Source organism: Centruroides vittatus, unplaced genomic scaffold (genome assembly GCF_030686945.1).
Source record: "Centruroides vittatus isolate TY-2023 unplaced genomic scaffold, ASM3068694v2 contig_10, whole genome shotgun sequence".
NCBI classification, from domain to species: Eukaryota; Metazoa; Arthropoda; class Arachnida; order Scorpiones; family Buthidae; genus Centruroides; species Centruroides vittatus.
Genome location: NW_027120658.1, coordinates 1,868,439 through 1,889,038, shown reverse-complemented (window position 1 = coordinate 1,889,038; position 20,600 = coordinate 1,868,439). Strand labels below are relative to the sequence as shown.

Genomic DNA, 20,600 nt, shown 5'->3' with positions numbered 1-20,600 from the left:
ATTGGCCAATAAGAAGTAAGCATTCTCGACAATGTCGCCCCTTCTCGTCCCCGCGTTGTTGAAACGCATAAAAGTAAGTTGTGTTGCACGTTTCTGCCACAGCATCCCTTCTCTGAGGCTCTCTCTTCTCAACAGGTCGCACTTACCGAAGATTGACTCTATCAGGTAATGTTTGCGAAAATTTCAAATATATCTTAGACCTTATATTCTATATATATATATATATTAAGTCCCTACAATGTTGGCAACTCGTATAAAATTAAATATCTAACCATCTTAATAAATTCTTAACGATAATTACTAGATTCTCATTGATGCTAGCTATTTACTATATTATTAACAATCGATACAGTTTAATGAAGTAGTATTTGCTATTAGCTGTACTTACCTAGTCATGTGTTAAGTTCTAGTATTTGGCACACAACGCCAATAAACATGAAATATGTTCCCGTATCATGTTTCAAAACACTATTTACATAAATAGTAAGTTTAATACATAAGTTTAATATTAATATGTCTTTCCAATGTTACGTGTCCGTGCATATTAATGAGACCAGCGTAAACAACGTAATTATTCCTACGAGAGCTGAGAATTCGTTGTAATTAAGCTTTAACCATATTTTGAAAGTATTATTTTCTATGCTTTATAGAATTTATCATTTTAAAACCAACTTTTCATTCGCTCCGCTTAACGTTTATTGGGAAAAATTAAAATATTTTAATTGTAATTATTTTAAAAGAAACTTATTAAGTTTCTAATTGTAACAATATAAACTACTTGCATTTCCAATTTTACTATTTCGCTTATTCCTTTTAAAATTATTCAAAATATACAACGAAATAGCTTTGTTTTTTGGAATTTTTATATGGAAATTTTTATAAAAGAAAGTTTTTATTTTTATTATTATTATTTAAATCGCAAAAACTAATCTTTAGCATTGAATTTTGCATGAAAAGTATTTATAAATATGCTAATTCCTTGTAAAACTTAGTCCAAAACTGTAAGAAGGATCTTGAGATCTTTTCTTGATCCGTTGTATATTTCGTCGTTCTCTCAACTACACACTTTATGAAATATTTATCTAATGTAGTGCGATAGAACCCTTCTTTTCCTTCATATATTGCTTCATATTCTTTAATTTCTTTTAAAAATCAACCTCAGATCATGGCCGATTGCGCAAGAATCGAGTATAAGGCGCACCAGCATATCTTTTTTAAACAGTAATTAAATATAAAAAGTAATAATTAAGACACTTAAAATATATTTAAATTAATACAAATAGTTATAATTAACTCAATTATATATAATTTTAATTATAAAATTTATAATTATTACAATACAGATATATTTTAATTAATACTGTATAGACATTTATTCGTAATTAAATATATAAACTTTAATAAATCTAATTATATAAATATTCATTTATATGCCTTATTTTATTAATAACATATAGTTTCTTGATTTATAACATTTAATAAAGTAATTAATTAATTAAAAATTATTATATTACTTATATCAATTACGTTAACTTTTCATTATTAGTTTAATTTATAATACGAATTCTGACTTGGAGAATAGTTGTTTTTTCCGCGAATATTCATTAAATAAATTCAATAAATGAATATTTGAAAGTCTAATTTTTTATGAAAAATTGCCCATTTCCATAAAATTTAAAGCATGATAATAAAAAAGGCATTAAATTAAATGATAAGCTATAAATAAAAGTAGAAATTTTTCATAATATTTCATATAATATGCGAATTTTTTTTAATCTAAAAAAATATTCCCCTGAAAATAATTTATCTTAACATAACAAACGTCATTTATTTACATATATTTAAATTAATTTTTAAAATATTTAAATCTAAACCATTAAATTCATAGTAAATCCGTAGAATTTAAGTATCTTTAAGTATGTTCTATTACAACAAAATGAAAATTTCACAGCTAATAATTAGGAAGATTTATTAACATAACAATAAAAATCAAGAAAATATAAATGTTTTTAATGCAAAAAAGTTAAAATAATAAATTTTAATGTTTTATAAAGCCATTAAAGTAAGAATTATTCTAATTAATTTTTTAAAAATCAAATAATGGCACTTTAATTATTTTTTATTCAATTTATATCTTAATTTATTATCCATTCGTTAATATTACTGCAGTTATAATTAGTTTAATTATTTATAAATTATAAAAATTAATTTTATAAATTTAACTTTTATTTTTATCTCGAATATTTTAATCTTTAATTATTAATCTATTCATTATTTTTAACATTCATTCACGAAATTCTATAGTTTTTCAATGCCATTTTAATGGAAGTTTACAGGAAAAATCAAGATAATTTACGACTCCAGGTCATTTTTTAACATTATTTATCTATTTCATTTTTCAATTTTAATTTTAAATTATGTTATATCTAAATTTATCAACGTTTTATTAAATAATAATTCATTTAAATTATTAATTTTTAAAAAATAAATCAATTAAAGAAACCTGATAAAATCTGAAAGAAAGAATTACACACACTTAAATTCGGAGAATTATTTTTAAAAAAATGAAAAATTAAAACCACTCATATATTATTTTTTTTCCGGGAAAAATTTATTTAAATATATAAAAATAATTTTAGCTATAAGCAAATATTTCGGGGTTTATATTTAATTTTACTACGTAAGATAAACTTAATTATACTTAAATTAATTATTAAAAACTGCTTTAAACAGGCAAATATAAAAAGAAATGTATATTATTTTTAATGTGGATGTGAAATTATTTATTGAATATTAAGATAGAATATGATTTATTACAATAAACTACGTATCTGTATTGTTGAAAGCATAATGGAGCACCTAATGGATGCCCTAAAACTGCATCCATCATATATATTAACACTTGTAATTTATATTTTCTTATATACGACGGAAAATATAAATAAAATATAATCTATAATCGTCATGTAATATAAAACAAGACACAAATCGTTATTTTATTCAAGCAAACAGAAGGTTATAACGAGTTTTTTGTAGCATCACCCTTACAAACAACACAAATAAATATATTTAATTAGTTTTTTTTATTTGTAAACTATTCTTTAACAAATATTTATCTTTATTCAGAAGGTAAATTTGAAATTTGGAGATTTTTTAAACGATATAGTACAGGAAAAAAAGTCACGTATACACTGCATCGACTGTATCTTTACCCCATTTATCTCATTCTTAATAGGTTAAAAATGCCTTTTTCTAGTTAACAATTAGATTAAATGTTAAATTTAAGTCTTCTAATTGTATTAAATAATGTTTTATTTTAAATTAATGTTAATTTAAATAATATTCATACACAATTTTCTTGCATTGAGCAGCATTTCTTTAATAGTTCTAAACAAAATTACTATTCTAGATTTAATAATAATTATTATTATTTATTAAATTAAACACTACAAAGTTTAAATATAAAATCTTTATTGGAACAAAATTACTAATTATAAATTAAATGATACAATGCCATTTACTAATTATCATTAGAGAATCTAAATCAATAAAAAAAAAATGTATAATAATTTAAACGAAGCGAAGAGATAAGGGAAAACATCAAAAATTTGCAGAAAGGAATAATGAATTCATAATAAAGAAATCGGACATTCGCTACAGATCATAAAATTCTTTTTAATTATCTTCCAAATAATAATTAAACACCTCATTTATGTAGCTAACAACACAATAAATCGTACTTTTTTACTGTTATATTATTACACATAAACAATGGATAATTGCGTATAATTTAATTTCGATTAAAAGAAGTCATTCGATTAAATTTTCCTTTTTTAGATTTAGCATTAGAAAATAAAAAAAAGTTATAAATATTTTACTGTTAAAAACAACCGAAAATCTCTCTGCTGGATGTGTATACAAAGTTTATCTGTTTGGCACTTCGATTTGGCTTTTACTTTATTGATTTTTAATTCACGCCCCTGACAATAATCATTTAGAAAATTCAGTTTTTGTTGCAGAAAAATCGATAAAGTTTCGATAACAGAAACACTTTCATAAGCTTCAGAAAATAGAGAAATGTCAATTTGAATGAAACTCCAGTTATTCTAGATGTATTCAAGTTTCTACATTTGAATGTTCTTGAATTATCTTTCAGCAGTTCTTCTAGAGATAAATAAAACTCACTTTTTAAAGTCTATATTTTTAAATTATAATAATTTATATTAAGCATAATTTGCTGTAAATTTTAATTATGAATCATGTAAATTATATAGTACAAAATTATAATTTATATTCGCCTCAAAGCATAATTTTAAACATCATAATTACATGTTTGAATAACATATATATATATAACTGTATAAATCTTTTAAGGGGTGATAATTAAATATATTTATTAAATTATTTATAATATATTTATAAAATTTAAGAATTTTTCTTTAGATAATATTTTAATAATAAAGTATTATAATGGAATATTATAAATAATTTAAATATCTCGTTTCCTAGTATAATTAATTAAATTTTTTTTCCTTAATTAATTAATTTAAAATGAAATACTTTATTAAGTATAGTATTTTATTTACTATTGATTTATTTTATTAATAGAACTTTTTTAAATATACTTATTTTATAATTACATTATAACTCATAGAAGTTCATTATAATTAATTTAATTAAACAATAATAATATTTAATCTTACAGTTTAGTCACTGCCAAATATTATATTGTAGATGAAGGATATTTAATTATGTTTCTATCTTAATTAATTAAGAATATTTAATAATTCTAATAGAAAATTCTCCTTAAAAATAAGGTAATTTTTATCATCGATAGAAGTCTTAATAAATCACAATTTTAGTTATTTATAACAAAGAAAACAATTGCGATATTGTTATATTTTTTATTCTTTTCAATGTTTTTGAATGTGTCTTGCATCTGTAATAAATTCAGCAAAGGTTTGGTAATCTCTACATCTTTATTCTTCTCAGAAAGGGTCTTCTCTATTCTTTGTTTGAATTATATATTCGAATTTCTATACAAATTCTCTCTAATGTTGCTATTCTCGAAAATTCATGATGCATTTGTAAAGAATAAATGTGTTTCGTTTAGATATTTACACATTTCAATTGACTATTCATTATTGGCATTCAAATAATATAAATCAAATATTCAAAACTCGATTTTAAAGTTGTTTATATTTATAAAAACTTGTTTAATTATAAGTAAAACGTCCATTTTAATTATTCTACAAAGTTATCTGATGTTGAATGCGTGTTATATTAAGGGGAAAATTATATTATATTAAGAATGAGAAGATAGTATTAGGTTAAATAGTATAGGGCTTATTATATTAAGTAATGGTTAACTAATAATAAAATTGAAGAAAATAAAGGAAACTTTTAAGTATTATCTCAAAGGCTTAATTATTTTCAACCTATTACTTTGACTATGCTTACAGATCCCTTGAGATTAAGAGTAATCAGAAGACAATCATCAAAATAAACAGTTAATCGCCCTCTTTCAGAACTATCTAATGGATTTCCTTTATACTTTTTCCAATCAACTATTAAATGTTATAGCTTAAAATTCTCTTTAATTTATTCAAAATATTAGTAACAATATGAACACTTTACTATATACGAGTATAATATAAATATTGATTTCTATGCTCTAGTATAAACAAAGGTTAACTATTTTGCATTTTCACGTAGCAAATATGCTAATTTATTATTCATTATCTTGAAAATTTATTCAAAATATAAACATAATTTCGAAAAATTTTTTTAAGAAATTTTAAGAACAAAGTAATAATTCTGTTTGTTAAGAAATAAGTTTAAAAGTAAATATATCAGTAATTGTATTATTTTTATTTTCCATTAAGTTAATCACAATCGACGAGGATTTAAATCGTAGGAAGTTAAATTCAGTTTCAAATTACACTAAATGAATCAACAAATTTTATAAATACAATGCTTTCTTTTGTTTTTCTACTCGATTATATGCATTTCAAATGAATTAAATTGTTTAGAAAATATATATCAAATTTAAAAAATAATTGTTATTGTAAACCTATAAATTCCCACTGTCGTCCGTTCATTCGTCTGTTTGTCTATTTGTCTGTTCTTCCTTAATCTCGAGAACTGAGTTAGATGAAAGTCGAGATCAGATATGGAAATCTTAGGAGGCTCCAATTAACAATATAAGAACGTCCTGTCTGAACCAGAAGTCAAAAGCTTTCAATTCAAAAATATTCTCCAGAACGGAGTTATAAAGGTGACCGGCATGACTCTGTTGTTATTAGGAAAAGTATGATGTACAGGGGCAAGACTCTACTAATTTCAGATGGAGAGCATATATTTTAAATGAAATAAATTTAAAAATATGATTAAAAATTGCAGCCCGGCATTATGACCATGTCACAATAATTTTTTCTCGTAATTTATTTATGTTATAAACTTTATTTTTAAGTGAAAAATATACAATTATTTTTTATTTTAATTAAAAGAATTCTTTCGAATTTCCTTTTTTGTAACCTATTTTCAAATTGCTTAAATGGTTGTTTTCTTGTGTTAAAATTATTGTTTTCTCAATAAAAGAATTTTATTAACAGAAAAAAATCCAGAGTTGCGTAACATTCCAGAGAAAAAAGAATTATTATATTATTAATTATTACAAAATGGAAAAATCTTAATTTTGAGGTTAAATATGAGTTTTATAAATAAATAAAAAAATTGTAAATGCTAATAACGAGTAAAATCGTTCTTAAATCCGACCCACTAGCGATACACACGACCCCCTCTATCTCTTCACCCCTTTTATCTTTAACCACCGAAGTTTAACAGCATTAATGACATTAACACATAAAATTACCTGCAAAATTTCAAGAAATTTCATTAAAAGGGGGGTTATTAAGCTTCAAAGTTCGGTGAACAAAATAATGCTTCCATCCACACACTAATACAGGGGAAAAAAAACCCAAATGTTTTTTCATTTCTCGATGTTTTAAGGTGTCCTGAGTTCAAAAATGTAAAAATCTTGGCGTCTTTTTTTTTACCGATCGCCGTACTTTCCCTCTATTATATATCTATTATATAAGAGCTATATATAAAAGCTAGAAAAGTAAAATTCTAAAATTTCGTTTGGTTTTTAGAAGTTTTGTTCTATTTAAATACATATTTTAAATAATTTATTTGAATTATTTTTTAGTTAATTAAATTATTAAATATTTTTACAAATATAAAATCCTTCGTTATGTTTTCACACGCGTTAGGCTATTAAAATCGAATTCTATTTAAGATTCATTTAAAACATTAAATATAAATGATTTAATGAATAAAATATAAACATTTTCTTACAAATGATATTATAGTTTATGTGTTTTTAATTAGAAAAGTTGACGTGTCAATTAACACGCCAACTCTTCTGATTAAAAACATGTTCTACATTTCTCAAATTTACTATGGTAAGATGATAAATTATTACCGGTAATTAAAATCATGTATGGAAGGGTACTAATTGTGTTCCAGATATAAATCAGAACTAAGTTCGTCATTAACTCTACAGGCGTGATCAGTTTGGTCAGGGATCAATTGTCTTATTCACTTGTTTTCTAACACATGCGTGTGTTTTATATATCACGCTTTATGTTGTTACTATTGGACATGAATCAAACTAACCACCCCTTAGCTAATCATAGGCCCTATACTTCAAGTTCTGTGAATTGCAAAATGTAATTCCTTTGATATGTTCTGTGAGTTTGTGATTCATAGAACTTTAGGGTAAACGTCACAATATGTATGATTGGCTGAGGAGGTGATAAAAATCCCGAAATGCATCCCAACTCTATGTTGTTTAGTGAAATTCAATAAAGTGGTGTGTCATACACATGGGCGGGTATATCTAAAATACAATATTGTATTTTTATTTTATTTTTTAAATTAGTTACAAGGGGATGCCTAATGTAAAATGAGTCACCAGTAATGTTCAAAATAACCCACTCAGTCGGTTTGACGAGACACAAAGTTTATATTACAATATAAATGTACAAAATAATACAGATTAGAGTCACAATTAAATATGCACAAACACTAATCCAACGACAACCGACTATTCCCGTACAAATTCGTCGAAAGAACTCCTTACGATCAAACAGACTTGTAATTAACAAAACCTCCGAGTCAGGAACAAGTTCGTACTCAACCACTGGGGTTTACTTTCCCCAGATCTCCGTAACGTCCAACGAGAGAGTTAGTTAGCACTTCGATAACGACGATCCTAATCCGATCCGATCTTCCCGATACGAACCCAGCCGATCCCGATACGAACTGCTGTTCCCGTCGAAACTACTGCTTAAATAGTGTCCGGCGTTTGAATCGTCCGCCAATCAAATTTGAGAGTTTCCACAACGGCCGACAACGGTCATTTTTCGCCAGCCAATCGTCGTCTTGTCGTCGACTTGAAACTCAACGGTTCTTCTAACGGTCGTTTCTAACGGCCGATTCTAACGGCTTTTCCGTTATGAAAGTTCGTTATAATAAAACAGGGCGGAAATCGCTTGCCTAGCGATTCCAAACCCTACATCACCCCTCACATATTTATATTTTTATGACTCAGAATTTAAAACTACTTTTTTAATATTATTCTATAATTCATGTTTAAGAAAATTTTATTACTATTTAATGTTTTTGCCTACAAAAATTTCCTGTTTCAATATTAATGATAAAAAAATAACAATAATTTAACACTTCTTATACATTAACCCATAGCATTAAAATTTAAATAATTATAATTAATAAAGATTATTAATTTTTAAGAATTTGCCATTAAATTTTCTCTAAGCATCTAGAAATTAAAACACGTGTTTTTTATTACGATTCATTTACTTAAAATAGCTAATTAGCATAAATTATTGCCAATATCTGTTATAAACAGCAAAGAATAAGTAATTACGAAGTAAATTTCTATTAAAAATTCTGCACTTAATATTCATATTAAGTGTAGAATTTTTAATAAACTCAAGATCGTAGCCATAAAAAAGGAATCTGCAGTTGACATTGTAATACAAAAAATAGTTTAATTTTTTTAGTAAATCTACACAAATTTTGTATCAAGCGACTCGTAAGAGATTGCAGAATCAGATTTTGTAAAGATATTAAAGAGTAAAGTAGTGAAATTCGCCCATTATACAGAAGTTTCTTGCATTTGTAGCTCATCCCTACGAAAATACGATGATTTAACACTACGTTAAATTCTTCTGAGGTTGTATTAAATGACATTCTAAAGTTTATTTCAGTTTACTTTTGTCTCTTCTTTTACTATGTGCGAACGTAAGTAGACGAACAAACATATTTACAGTCAATCCTCGATATAGTGCCCTTCTAAATAGCGTAAATCTCCCATACTTGTGAATGAATCCTTCGTGAATTACTAAAGTTACGATTTTTTATGGTAAATCATAATAAATTACATGATTTTCGACGTGTAACTTGTGTTTAGACCTCACTGTAATATATAATTTGTATTGTTTGAGGTACAGTACTTCAGTTTAGCGTTACACTCGATTTAGTGTTAATTTGAGAGGCAAATTGAAAATTTATTTAAATTATTCTATTAAATTTAGCAACAGGACAGTTGATAAAATCATTAAATTCTATTTTAAAATAATTTAAATCAAAACAAACATTTAAAACATAAGTTTATTTGGATTGTGTTTAATTATAAGAGTTCGTTTGATTGAATTAAAGTTTCGCTAAAATAATTAAATTTTTTTGTATTTATAAAGAAATAATTATAAAGGATATTTATATAATTTCTTTGAACAGTTTCAGTATAAACATTGTGATAAATTATACAAACTTTTGACCAATCTGCATTTATTTAACAAATACTATTTATCCGGAGTGATGAGTAAACAATTAAGTTAACGATTCAAATGTTGATTTAACAAATTTTATGCCAATAATAATTGCATTTTCTGTTAATTTTTAAGGATTAAATTTAAATCAATTATTAGCCATTAAATTATGTGAGTAAATTTCTCAAATCTATATTAATTAATCATTAGCTTCTACGTTTATTTATCGAAAAATAGATAAGAAGATTAACCCCAGGAAGATCTTTTCCTGAAAGTTACATTAATTCGAGATTTTAAATTCGTACATATTTATTTCACATTTCTCGTGTTAAAAGCTTTAATAATATAAATCCAGCAACTACTGCAATATTTAATCAGCTTATAATTTTAAAAAGAGTCTTGACTTCCGGTAAAAGCCGGAAGTTCGTTTATAGTTCGGGGTGTCCGGCCTCTACTCTTTCCATATCTAGTCAGGAGTGATGTCTTGCCCCTGTACATTATACTTCTCTTGAGAACAATCTAGTCATGCAGGTCATCTATCTAACTCCATTCTTGAGAAAGTTTTGAATTAAAATCACATGACTTCGGGTTATATTGTACGTTCACATATAGTAAATCAGGGTCTCTGACATCTACGATTTCTATATCTGCTCTTCAGTTTTATTTACCTAATTCCGTTTTCCAGACTAACAACGGACAGACAGACGACAGTGGAACTGTATAGGTCTGCAATTTTTAAATTTCAGTCTAAATACATTTTATTTTTATGTTCTCTAACGTAAAATTACCAGAATTTTTACATTAAATTCCGTTTTAAATCATTAAAATTAATGTATACAACCACACATAAACTATAACATCACTGTTTATATATTAAAAAATGAAAGTAATTATAAGAATTCAGTCCCCTGTAAAGCTTAACTCATTGGAAGTTGGGATTATTATTAAGCCAAAGCTTTCATAATTTTAGAATAATAAGCTGAAACTAAATCACTAGGGATGGAAACAATTTCCATCCCTTAGTTCAAGGTCGCTATTAAGGATACAAAGTAATTTTCATCCATCAATAGAGTAATTTAGCTAATGGCTTTCGTGTGAAAGCCTCATTGCATACTAACAAGAATGTCCTTACATATGCTTGCATAGAGTAATTTTATGCTACCGGACATAAACATAATATATTCTTAATTAAAATCCGCAATCCAGCTCTTTTTGGCTCATTTTAAACAATTTACAAACGTGGATTGTAAATGGTTGTATGACCTTCCTTGGTTGATGATTCAAATAAAGAACTCGAATTTTACATCATTTATTATAAAAAATGGTTTTCATAGGAAATTATGGCTTGTTTGAGTAGTTATTACTTTTATATAGACATTATTTAGGAAAATATTCGGAAAAAATAACTAAAAACTAAATATTCAGCAATGATAATCAGTGATATCAGTCATGGAACTTCACGAGAATATGAGAATATCCCCAAGAAGTTCCATATTCTTCCTATATCCTGCAAATAAATCAAAATATATTTTATAATTTTACTAATTAACTTATTAATTAGATGTTAAAATTGACAGACTATGAACAATATAAATTTGGAACTACGATATGATTTTGAGGTTAGTGTTGTGTGATTTTTTTCAAACACAATTCACAAGAAGAATTAAAAATTACCATTAAGCTTATAAATATAAAAATCAATTATATATTAATTAGTAGCAAATTTCACAATTTCACAATTAAATTTATGGAAGTATATCATAAAAGACATAAAAAGAATTTTTTGCTTGAAAATAAACTAAATTCTATTTTACTAATTTGAAAAAGAATTTCGAACTAAAATTCTATACTTAGTTTTATTTATAGTTTCTCAAGTAATGACGTAACATGAAACTAAGTTTCACATCAATGACACGACACCAATGTCGGAGTTTGCAAAACTCTTCAGTCATGATCTTGTCGTGATGCTTCCTCCTTAAAACAATTTGTCGTGTAGTCGAATTTAATGCAAATTAATATTTACAAGACAAGGGGATGAACTATATTCTTGTTGATTAAATATATTTTCAATAGAAAATATGAACTTTAGGCATTTAATTTTACATTAACTCCTGTTAAATTTTGTTACAGAAAAATTTTTGATTGTAATTTAACAAGAATTTTATATTTATTAATTACATAAAGCTACTAAGCTTATCTCAATTCATAAAATTCAATTTAAAATTGTGTTTGCATAAATTTACATCAACTACTTTTTACAGAAATGGATATTTTCATAGAAAACTATAGATAAATCTTAACTATTTTAAACTAAATTTTAATTAAATTTAGAATATTTATTAATAAATTTTACGAGTAAAAATTATTGTGATTACAAATTTTAATCATATTTTAAGTATATTTCATTTAAAACATACGCTCTCCACCTCAAATTAGTAGTGTCTTGCCCCTGCACATCATACTTTTCCTGATAACAACAGAGTCGTGCTGGTCATCTATGTAATTTCGTTCTAGGGAAAAGTTTTCAATTAAAATCACATGACTTCCGATTTAGACCGGATGTTCGTATATAATTAATCGGACCGTCTACCCCTAAGCTTTCAATGTGTTGTCGCGACTTTTACGTATCTAACACCGTTCTCGAGATTAAGGAAGGAGAAACAGACAGACAGAAGGGTGAATGACAGTGGAAATTTATAGATCTACAATTTTTTCAAATTGTAGCCCAATTATTTGCTTTTTTTAAAAGCTAATTTACGTGTTAAAGCCTAACTGATTCACGTATAACAGGAATATCTCTCATTCGAAAGAAATAAAATGAATATTTTATATTATTTTTCTGAAAACGAATATAAAATCTTAAACTTTAACGATATTTTAATATGTATCAACGTCACATCACAGTGATTCTTTTTTCTAACATAGTTACAAAGTTTACATTACAAACAACAAATGGAAAAATCTTTATCTCTGATGTTGAATTAACTGATAAGAAACGAATTACTTGAATAAAACAAACAATACAATATTCATACAAGGATATAAGCAAACTTGATCTCAATTTATGTAAATTATACAGTTTTTGAAATTACTTATAGCCGAACATTTTTCTATGCAAATAGAATTTATAATTACAATGCCTTATTGAAAAAATATTGAATTTTTATTATTGATTTTATTAATAATATTAAATGGACGTAATTTGTGTGTTTAAATTAATTAAAATGTTAATGAACATTAATATTTTAACTAATGTTTATAAATTTGTTATTTGCATGGTGATAATTCAGAACAAATGAATATTTTTTTGAGAAAGTGTTCTGTGAGAAATATAAAATTTAGACGATAATTTTGAAACTTCGGAGTTAAAATAATTTTATTTTTAGATCTAAATTTAAAATTTATTTTATAAAACAGTTTTTTTAATAATTTTTCGTATTAAAATCTAGTAAAGTTTGGCTTTAATTTTACTAATTTAATAAGGAAATCGAAGTTTAATAATTCTTTAATTTAAACTTTATAATAAAAAAAACTTCATTAATAATTAATTCTAATTATATAATACAATTTAGTCGGCAATATTAATTATTTTACGTGAAACTTTATTCGGTTATAGAAAAAATGTTAATGATGCGAATAATGTCTTGACCTTTAACAGTTTCAAATTTTGAAAATTTAATTATGGCTATATTTTGTTTCCGTGTGAAGAAATTGTAATTTTTTGAGGTGTTTTAAACTCAATAATATTAAAAAATTGACAATATTAAGTTATTTAAAGCTTATGGAATTGCTAAAGATGAAAATTTCAGAAAGTTTACCCATAAATTTTCCATATTTTATTAAGATTTTCGAAGAAAAAGTTAGGAGATGACAGTTACTTTTACAAGTTTTTTACGTTAATTGTAATATATATACAGTAAAACCTGTGTAAAGCATAATCGCACGGTACCGAATATGTTTCCGGTATGACTGGTTTCCGTTTTGAACAGGATTAATAATAAACTATATATAATAAATATGAAATTGTTGAAGTAAAATTGATAGAATGATAATTAAAATATTTTTCTAGATAATAAATATTATCCGCATCATAAATTTTATTTTGTTTTCATTAACTTTTATTATATAATAAATTTAGTTTAAATATAACTTCTAAACTGCATTAGCCTTATATAAATAAGTTAATTATTTGTGCATTAGAAATAGAAGTCAAGTATTATTTATCAGACTATATGCATAGGTTCAATTAAACTTAGTAAAGAATTTTACTTAAAATAATCTAATATTTAATTATTTATTCATTCATTTAATAGTTATTTCGAAAATATATATCTGCTGTGATTTTAAATAATTAATTACTAGATACCAACATGAGAAATTCTTTTATCACAACTTAAAAGCCAGAAGAATAATATTCAAAATAATTAAAAATTTAATTATATTTTAAAGATTTCATATTTAATTAAGAAATGTCAATTAAAATGGTTAAATTGAGAGTATTTTCAAAGAAAGAATGGATTAAAGTTAGTGGAAATATTGAAATTTCAGCATTGAATCGCTAACTATTCAGAATCATTTATTTTTCGTTTACAAGAATATTCGTTCAAATATTTTTTAAATATTTTCTTTTCTAATCAATTAAATTAATGTGGAATTATATTTTCGTTTCATTTATTCTCTTTACAATTTTCTCAGTTCTAATATTATAATTTAATCTCGTTAAACAAGTGAAATCAAATTCGTTGTTGGCAATTCGAAATGATTTCAATTCGTTTTCTTTCCTTTCCATTCGAATTAACAAATATTTTATTCTCATTTTATGGTTGCTGAATTAACATTTTGTGTTTTAAGAAAATGATAATCATGGTACTCATTTTACTTTTAAATTTTATTATAATATTCAAAGGAAATTGGAAAAAATTTCTATTAAATTTCTAGTTTTTTATTATAAAATTTATTATTTTTTACAAAAAAATTATATAAAAAATAATATATTTTTATGAAGAGATGCATTAGATTTCATGAGATTTTATAAATGTTTCAGATAAAAATCTATGTTTAAATTTTTTTTTTCCATTTTCTCTATCTTTGACATCACCCAAATTAAGTTGAAGTATCAAATATTTTCATCAAGTAATTAAAATATATTGTTATATACAATTTTATGGATATATTTTAAAGAAGAGGAATTTTATAGTTACAATATTTTTAGAAAGTTAGCAACAAATTGCGTAACTTTATTCACAAAAAAGATAAAATTGTACATGACGCCATCATTATTAGATTTTATTTAAAAATAACTTTTATATTATTAATTATTCTAAAATGGGAAAAAGCTTATCACCTCGCAAAAGATCTCTTAGAGCTTTAACAATCAAAATTTAACAGCATCAGTCCTCCCTAATACATAAACTTTCCTGTAATATTTCAGAAATTTTCAACAAAGAGTTATTAAGCTTGATAATGTGTGAACATAATCGCGCCCCTACATGTACACATTCTAACGTTTATAAATACAGAAAAACCCTCCAACTGTTTTCGCGTTTTTGGAGTTTTTGAGTCCAAAAATGTAAAAATCTTGAGGGAAAGTTAATTTTTTTCTTTTATCTCCACACTTTTTCTTTGTTATATATAAAACTGTGAAAGTAAAAATACAACGACAAAAATACAGTCGTAAGTTAAAATGGCGCTCCATTTATCGAATCTTGAATAATTAATTCACAACGTAATTATCAGTTTTCCTCTCTCTTGTTTCAAAATTTAACATGATTTTAAACATAATTAAGTTCGAATTGGCACAATTAATATATATATATAATTATATAACTTATATTAATATTAAATTATTGATTCAAATACGGGAATTTCGTTCTTTGTTCATCCAAAATCGATTTCTTCTTACACGAAAAGAAACTAATCTCTATATAATTGTACTAATTACAGAATAAGGAAATTTCATTTTAGAAAATTAGAAAAATAAAGCCATTTATCATATATATATATATTGCAAGTTATACATTGGAATTGTTTATATTAATCAATATATTTTTGGAATTTTAGAGCCAGTAGTTTTTATTAACTTTTCGAAACATTGTTTGTTTTGCCCATTTTCTGATAACCGTGAGTGTATTTTTAGCTTCTCGATTTACTTTGTGATTTGAAGTGTCTATACAATTTATATGTTCCAACTGTAACTAAGCTTCGAGAAGATTACAAGTCCTGGAATTTATAAATAATAACTACTGTTTTTATTAGTTATTTCGTTAAAAATTCTATTACATTAATTCTGTACGCGTGTATTAAAGTATAAACTGCATAAACAGTGATAAATTTTCGCATTGTTTTAGTATATACAGTAAAATTTAAGCGTGTGCGTGGCATAAACTATAACCTTACGTAGATTCAAAATATAATAATAATATATATATTAAAAAATTAAAATAAATATTTAATTCCAAAATATTTATTTTAATTTTTTCTAAAGTTATATTCGCATAGTTATCTATTGTGTTATAAAATAGGCATTCTTACACGTATGTATGAAGTGAAAAATATAGAAGAGAGTAAGCAATTCTTTTGACATTCTAAATTTTTTCAAATGATTAAATGCTGCTTCAAAGCCTGAAAACGTGCATTAAAATGTTTTTTGTACAAAAATGTCGTTTTTGTATGTAAAATATTTATGTTTTGTGTAAATTTAAATTGATTTTAACATTATCCGAACGGTGCAAAGTTTATAATTTTTTGCTCTCTTTTCATTTGAATTTCTTCTTTATTCTAATTTAAATTATAATTTTCAATTCATCGTAATTTGAAAAACGATTTTAAATTTTACATCAAAACTTTCGAAATTTTGGAAACCAACTTTAAAAGAGGTAACTGAACTATAAAACAGATTTCTACAGCTTGATTTATGGTAGAATTTTATTTTAAACAAGAGAAATCCATTCCTGATGAATGACTCTCATCACTCACAAAATGGGGTTAAATAAAAAGTAAGTAGAGCCTATTCTTTAAGCTTTGAAATATTGTTGTAACATTCATTTTTTAAACTTAATAATAAGGTTTCTGAGAATATTACGATTTAAGAAACGATCCATTCCATTATATTCATTGCTGTTGATCTCTTGTTATATAAGAAAATCCATTGAATTCTGATCGAAATCTCTCACCTGGGATATTTGGATCACCCGGATATAATATGCAAACGTTCTCAAAGGCGTTTAGCTATGTTATTTTTTTCCTTATTTCTAGCTTGAATTAAGTGAAAAAATTGTAAATTCAATTTAAAAGTCGTAGGATTTAGACATTAATCTGCTTATTTTTTCAGAAGTTGCAAATAATAATATTAAAAAATTCAATTTTAACAGACAATTTTTAGTAACTTCTTTTGAAAGTTGTAGCTGTTGCTCTTCGTATCAATTATATTTTGTTACTTTACTCTTCGGTGTGTAGTTTATTGAAAGTACTGAATGTAAAGAAAAAACTTTTTATAGACTTTGATTAATAATTTGATTAATGAAAATTCTTAAATTTTAATTTATGTAAAAACGAGCAATTATTTATTGTGACAACGTCAGAACGTCAGGCTGCAATTTTTCGTTACAGTGAGCTCGATTTTTAATAGTCTTGCCCCTGTACATCATACTTTTCCTGTTAACAAAAGGGTCATGCTGGTTATCTATGTAATACCATTCAGGAGAAAATTTTAAAATTAAAATAACGTGACTTTGGGACCAAACAGGAAGTTCCTATATAGTTAATTTGGGCCTTCTTCCCCGTATATTTCCACATCTTGTCTCGATTTTCATCTATCTAACGCCTTTCTCGATATTAATGAAGGACAAACAACAGTGGGAATTTATAGGTTACAATATTTTTCAAATTTCAGTCCAAAAATTTAAAATCTTACACTGTTTCCACATATTGCAAGAAAAAAATTAGATCCGCTGATTTCATTTCATTGGTTTACAGCACTTTTTTCGGCTGTATAGATGGCATATTTATCTCCATTACAAATGGGCCTAACTAGCAATGGATCCATCTATGCCCATTACAAATGGGATTAACAGTGTGTGAAGATGAAGGACGCTCTCCTATCCTTAATATCCGAATCAACACGCGGGCATTTAACTTTTATAGCATCATATAAAGATTTACATTATAAGGCATATATCAATTTGAATTATATTATAGTTATTCTTATTCCGAAACAATCTGTTTTCATATATTGTATTAAAAAGTTACAGAACAACTTCTAAAACTGCCCACTAGAATTAGAGATATCGAAAAATATGGAAATATCTGACGATAAAGATTAAAAACAATCAAACAATTCCTGTGCAAATATGACAAATTGATTAGGAATATCAGCGATGATTAATAAATAATTAATTAAACAAAGGATTTTTAATTAAACAAATAATTAATTACAAAACAGGACGACTTCCCTTTACAATAACACAAACTTTTGAAATTTAATTCTCATCTTCCAACGAATATGAATTTGTAAGTATTTGTATCTGATTACACGTGATAAACACAAGAAATTTGAATCATAATAAAGTTTTTCTTTAGTTTTAAAAAGAAATTAAAGTTTTTATATATTTTTTTATAAAAAAAAGATTAAATATTCAATAATATAGCAGTATCAGGGAGCAAAAGGTGGTCTGTCACAATTTATTAACGTGGATGTTCAGTAGAGTTTGTAAAGAGATTCTGACGTTGTAAGATTGATGATACATTGTTGTATATTTTATTCTTACAAGTTGTTTTTATGTAATCGGATATTTCGTTAAGAAAGGGGTTAAACTTTCACTGAAATGTAACGAAAATGGTTAAATGTCGATTTTTATTTTCTTTTCTGGAATAAAAGTAGGCCTATAGATGCTTTCTTTCAATCATCTTCCACTTTAACCAATAGATAAAAAGTTTTATAAAGAAACATCTGCTATTAATATCGCAGTTTTCTTGAAAAGTGGACACTCGTCTTCTAATATTTTACACTTCCACATAAAGTAAATATTGTATTGATTAAAACAAAAGAAAGTTACGTATATTGTTTCGTTTGTGTGCGGTATAACGCGATACGTGGGCGATCTGCCGGGGGATGTCACTCAGATGGTAAACTGATTCCAATTTACCTGCTAAAAACGTGAGGAAAACTTCACTTGGTTGGACCTGTTGGCCATACAATATATATATTATATGGTTTTATTTTTCCATGCGGTAAAAATTTCTTAAATAAGTATAAGATTAAGTATTATTTAATATTTAATGTATTAATTACAAACATTATATAATCTTGCTTGTAACCAGTTTCTTAGAGAGCCTTTGGCATATTATAGGTCCTTCGTATATTAAAATTAAAAAAAAAAAGAACAGCGTTTAAAGGTTTGTATTGTATGTTTTAAATAATTAAATTTGACAAATTTATGAATAATTTGTAACAAATGTTTTTAGGGCCCTGAAATGTGAGGCCCAAATCAAATGGCTCTGATCACCCCTTTGTGACGGAGGGCCCAACAGCTAAGAGGATCCATGTTTGAGTCAGGGTCAGACTTACCCAGGAATTTTTCGTGTCACGAATGTATCGGGTCCCATCTCTCATCCCTTCTTGTAGACCTGTCTGGACTCATGATGAGTATGGGAAAAGGGGCTCTTTAGAGTCCTGTGGGCACTAAAGGGCCTTTTTTCATACTCATCGTGGTGTTTTGTTAATTTTCCTCCTAAAAGTTTAAAAACTAAATTAATTAAATCATAGTCAGGTCTCGATATAGTGTCGTCATAAATAACACTCGCGCCAACCTCGTAAAGTGCCAATGATACTCGTAAACAGATTTTCCCCACAAAATAATATTAAATAGAGAATTCTTCAACAGCTATAAATTACTACTCGATTTTGCGTTGCAAATGACATTCTTAACGGTAATTCACGTGACACTAATGATAGACCTCGTTACTGCGTATGAACTTCAGTTTGGCGCCACACTCGATTTAGTGCCAATTTCAGACGTGGCAAACAAGCGATGGCCTAAATCGAACTCACGCTTAATAAAAATATCAGTTGATTAATTTAAGTTCGGGTTAATTACAGTTAATTTTAACGAAAATTTCCGTAGTAACCATTTAGATATTAATTAGTAAGGATTTATCTACAGTATTATAGTTTTATTATAGATTTGATTGAAAATAAAACTACTTAAGGAAAGCTCTACGGAATTTGCAATTATCGGAAAGGATTAAATCATAAATTAAAAGCATTAAATTGATTTTTTTTTATTTATTTGCATGTTTTAGTTGATCTGTGAACCCGATTATTTAATTAAATGGTTCAATTGAAGAAAATTGCCAGAAAATCTTTTTATTTTCAACAGTGAAACCTCGATTTAGTATTATCATTTGCTTGGCTCCGAAACTAATGCTAAATTGAGTGCCACTCGCTAAACTTATCTCAAGCAATAGGATTGCATGTAGTGTTAAGGTGTTCACACATACTGAGTTTTAATTTTGTTTCACTTAGTTTGAGTCACTTAATTTGGTGATGACAATGTATTCACCCTCACAGATACTGAAGATTTCTATAATAAATATTCATTGGCGTTTTAAGAGGGTGACGTTATTTTGGAGAATGCTATATCGAAGTTTGAAAGAATTCTTCTGGTTTTTTATTGACAAATAACGATGATAATGATGTACAGTACTTTGTTGCTATAAATGTGTCGTTAAAAGGGAGTAATAAAT

At 25.7% G+C, this 20,600-nt stretch overlaps 1 protein-coding gene across 2 annotated transcripts in view; it reads left to right on the top strand.

Annotated features, from left to right (window-relative positions):
* The first annotated feature begins 31 nt into the window (after window positions 1-31).
* Window positions 32-20,600, top strand: part of Mip (Myoinhibiting peptide precursor) — a 44,206-nt gene continuing 23,637 nt past the window's right edge. Inside the window, exon 1 of one of the 2 annotated variants that reach the window (XM_067267848.1) lies at window positions 32-165. The gene's annotated coding sequence lies outside the window, so the exon portion shown is untranslated. The remainder of the gene's footprint in view (window positions 166-20,600) is intronic. The other variant, XM_067267782.1, reaches the window with a different exon arrangement.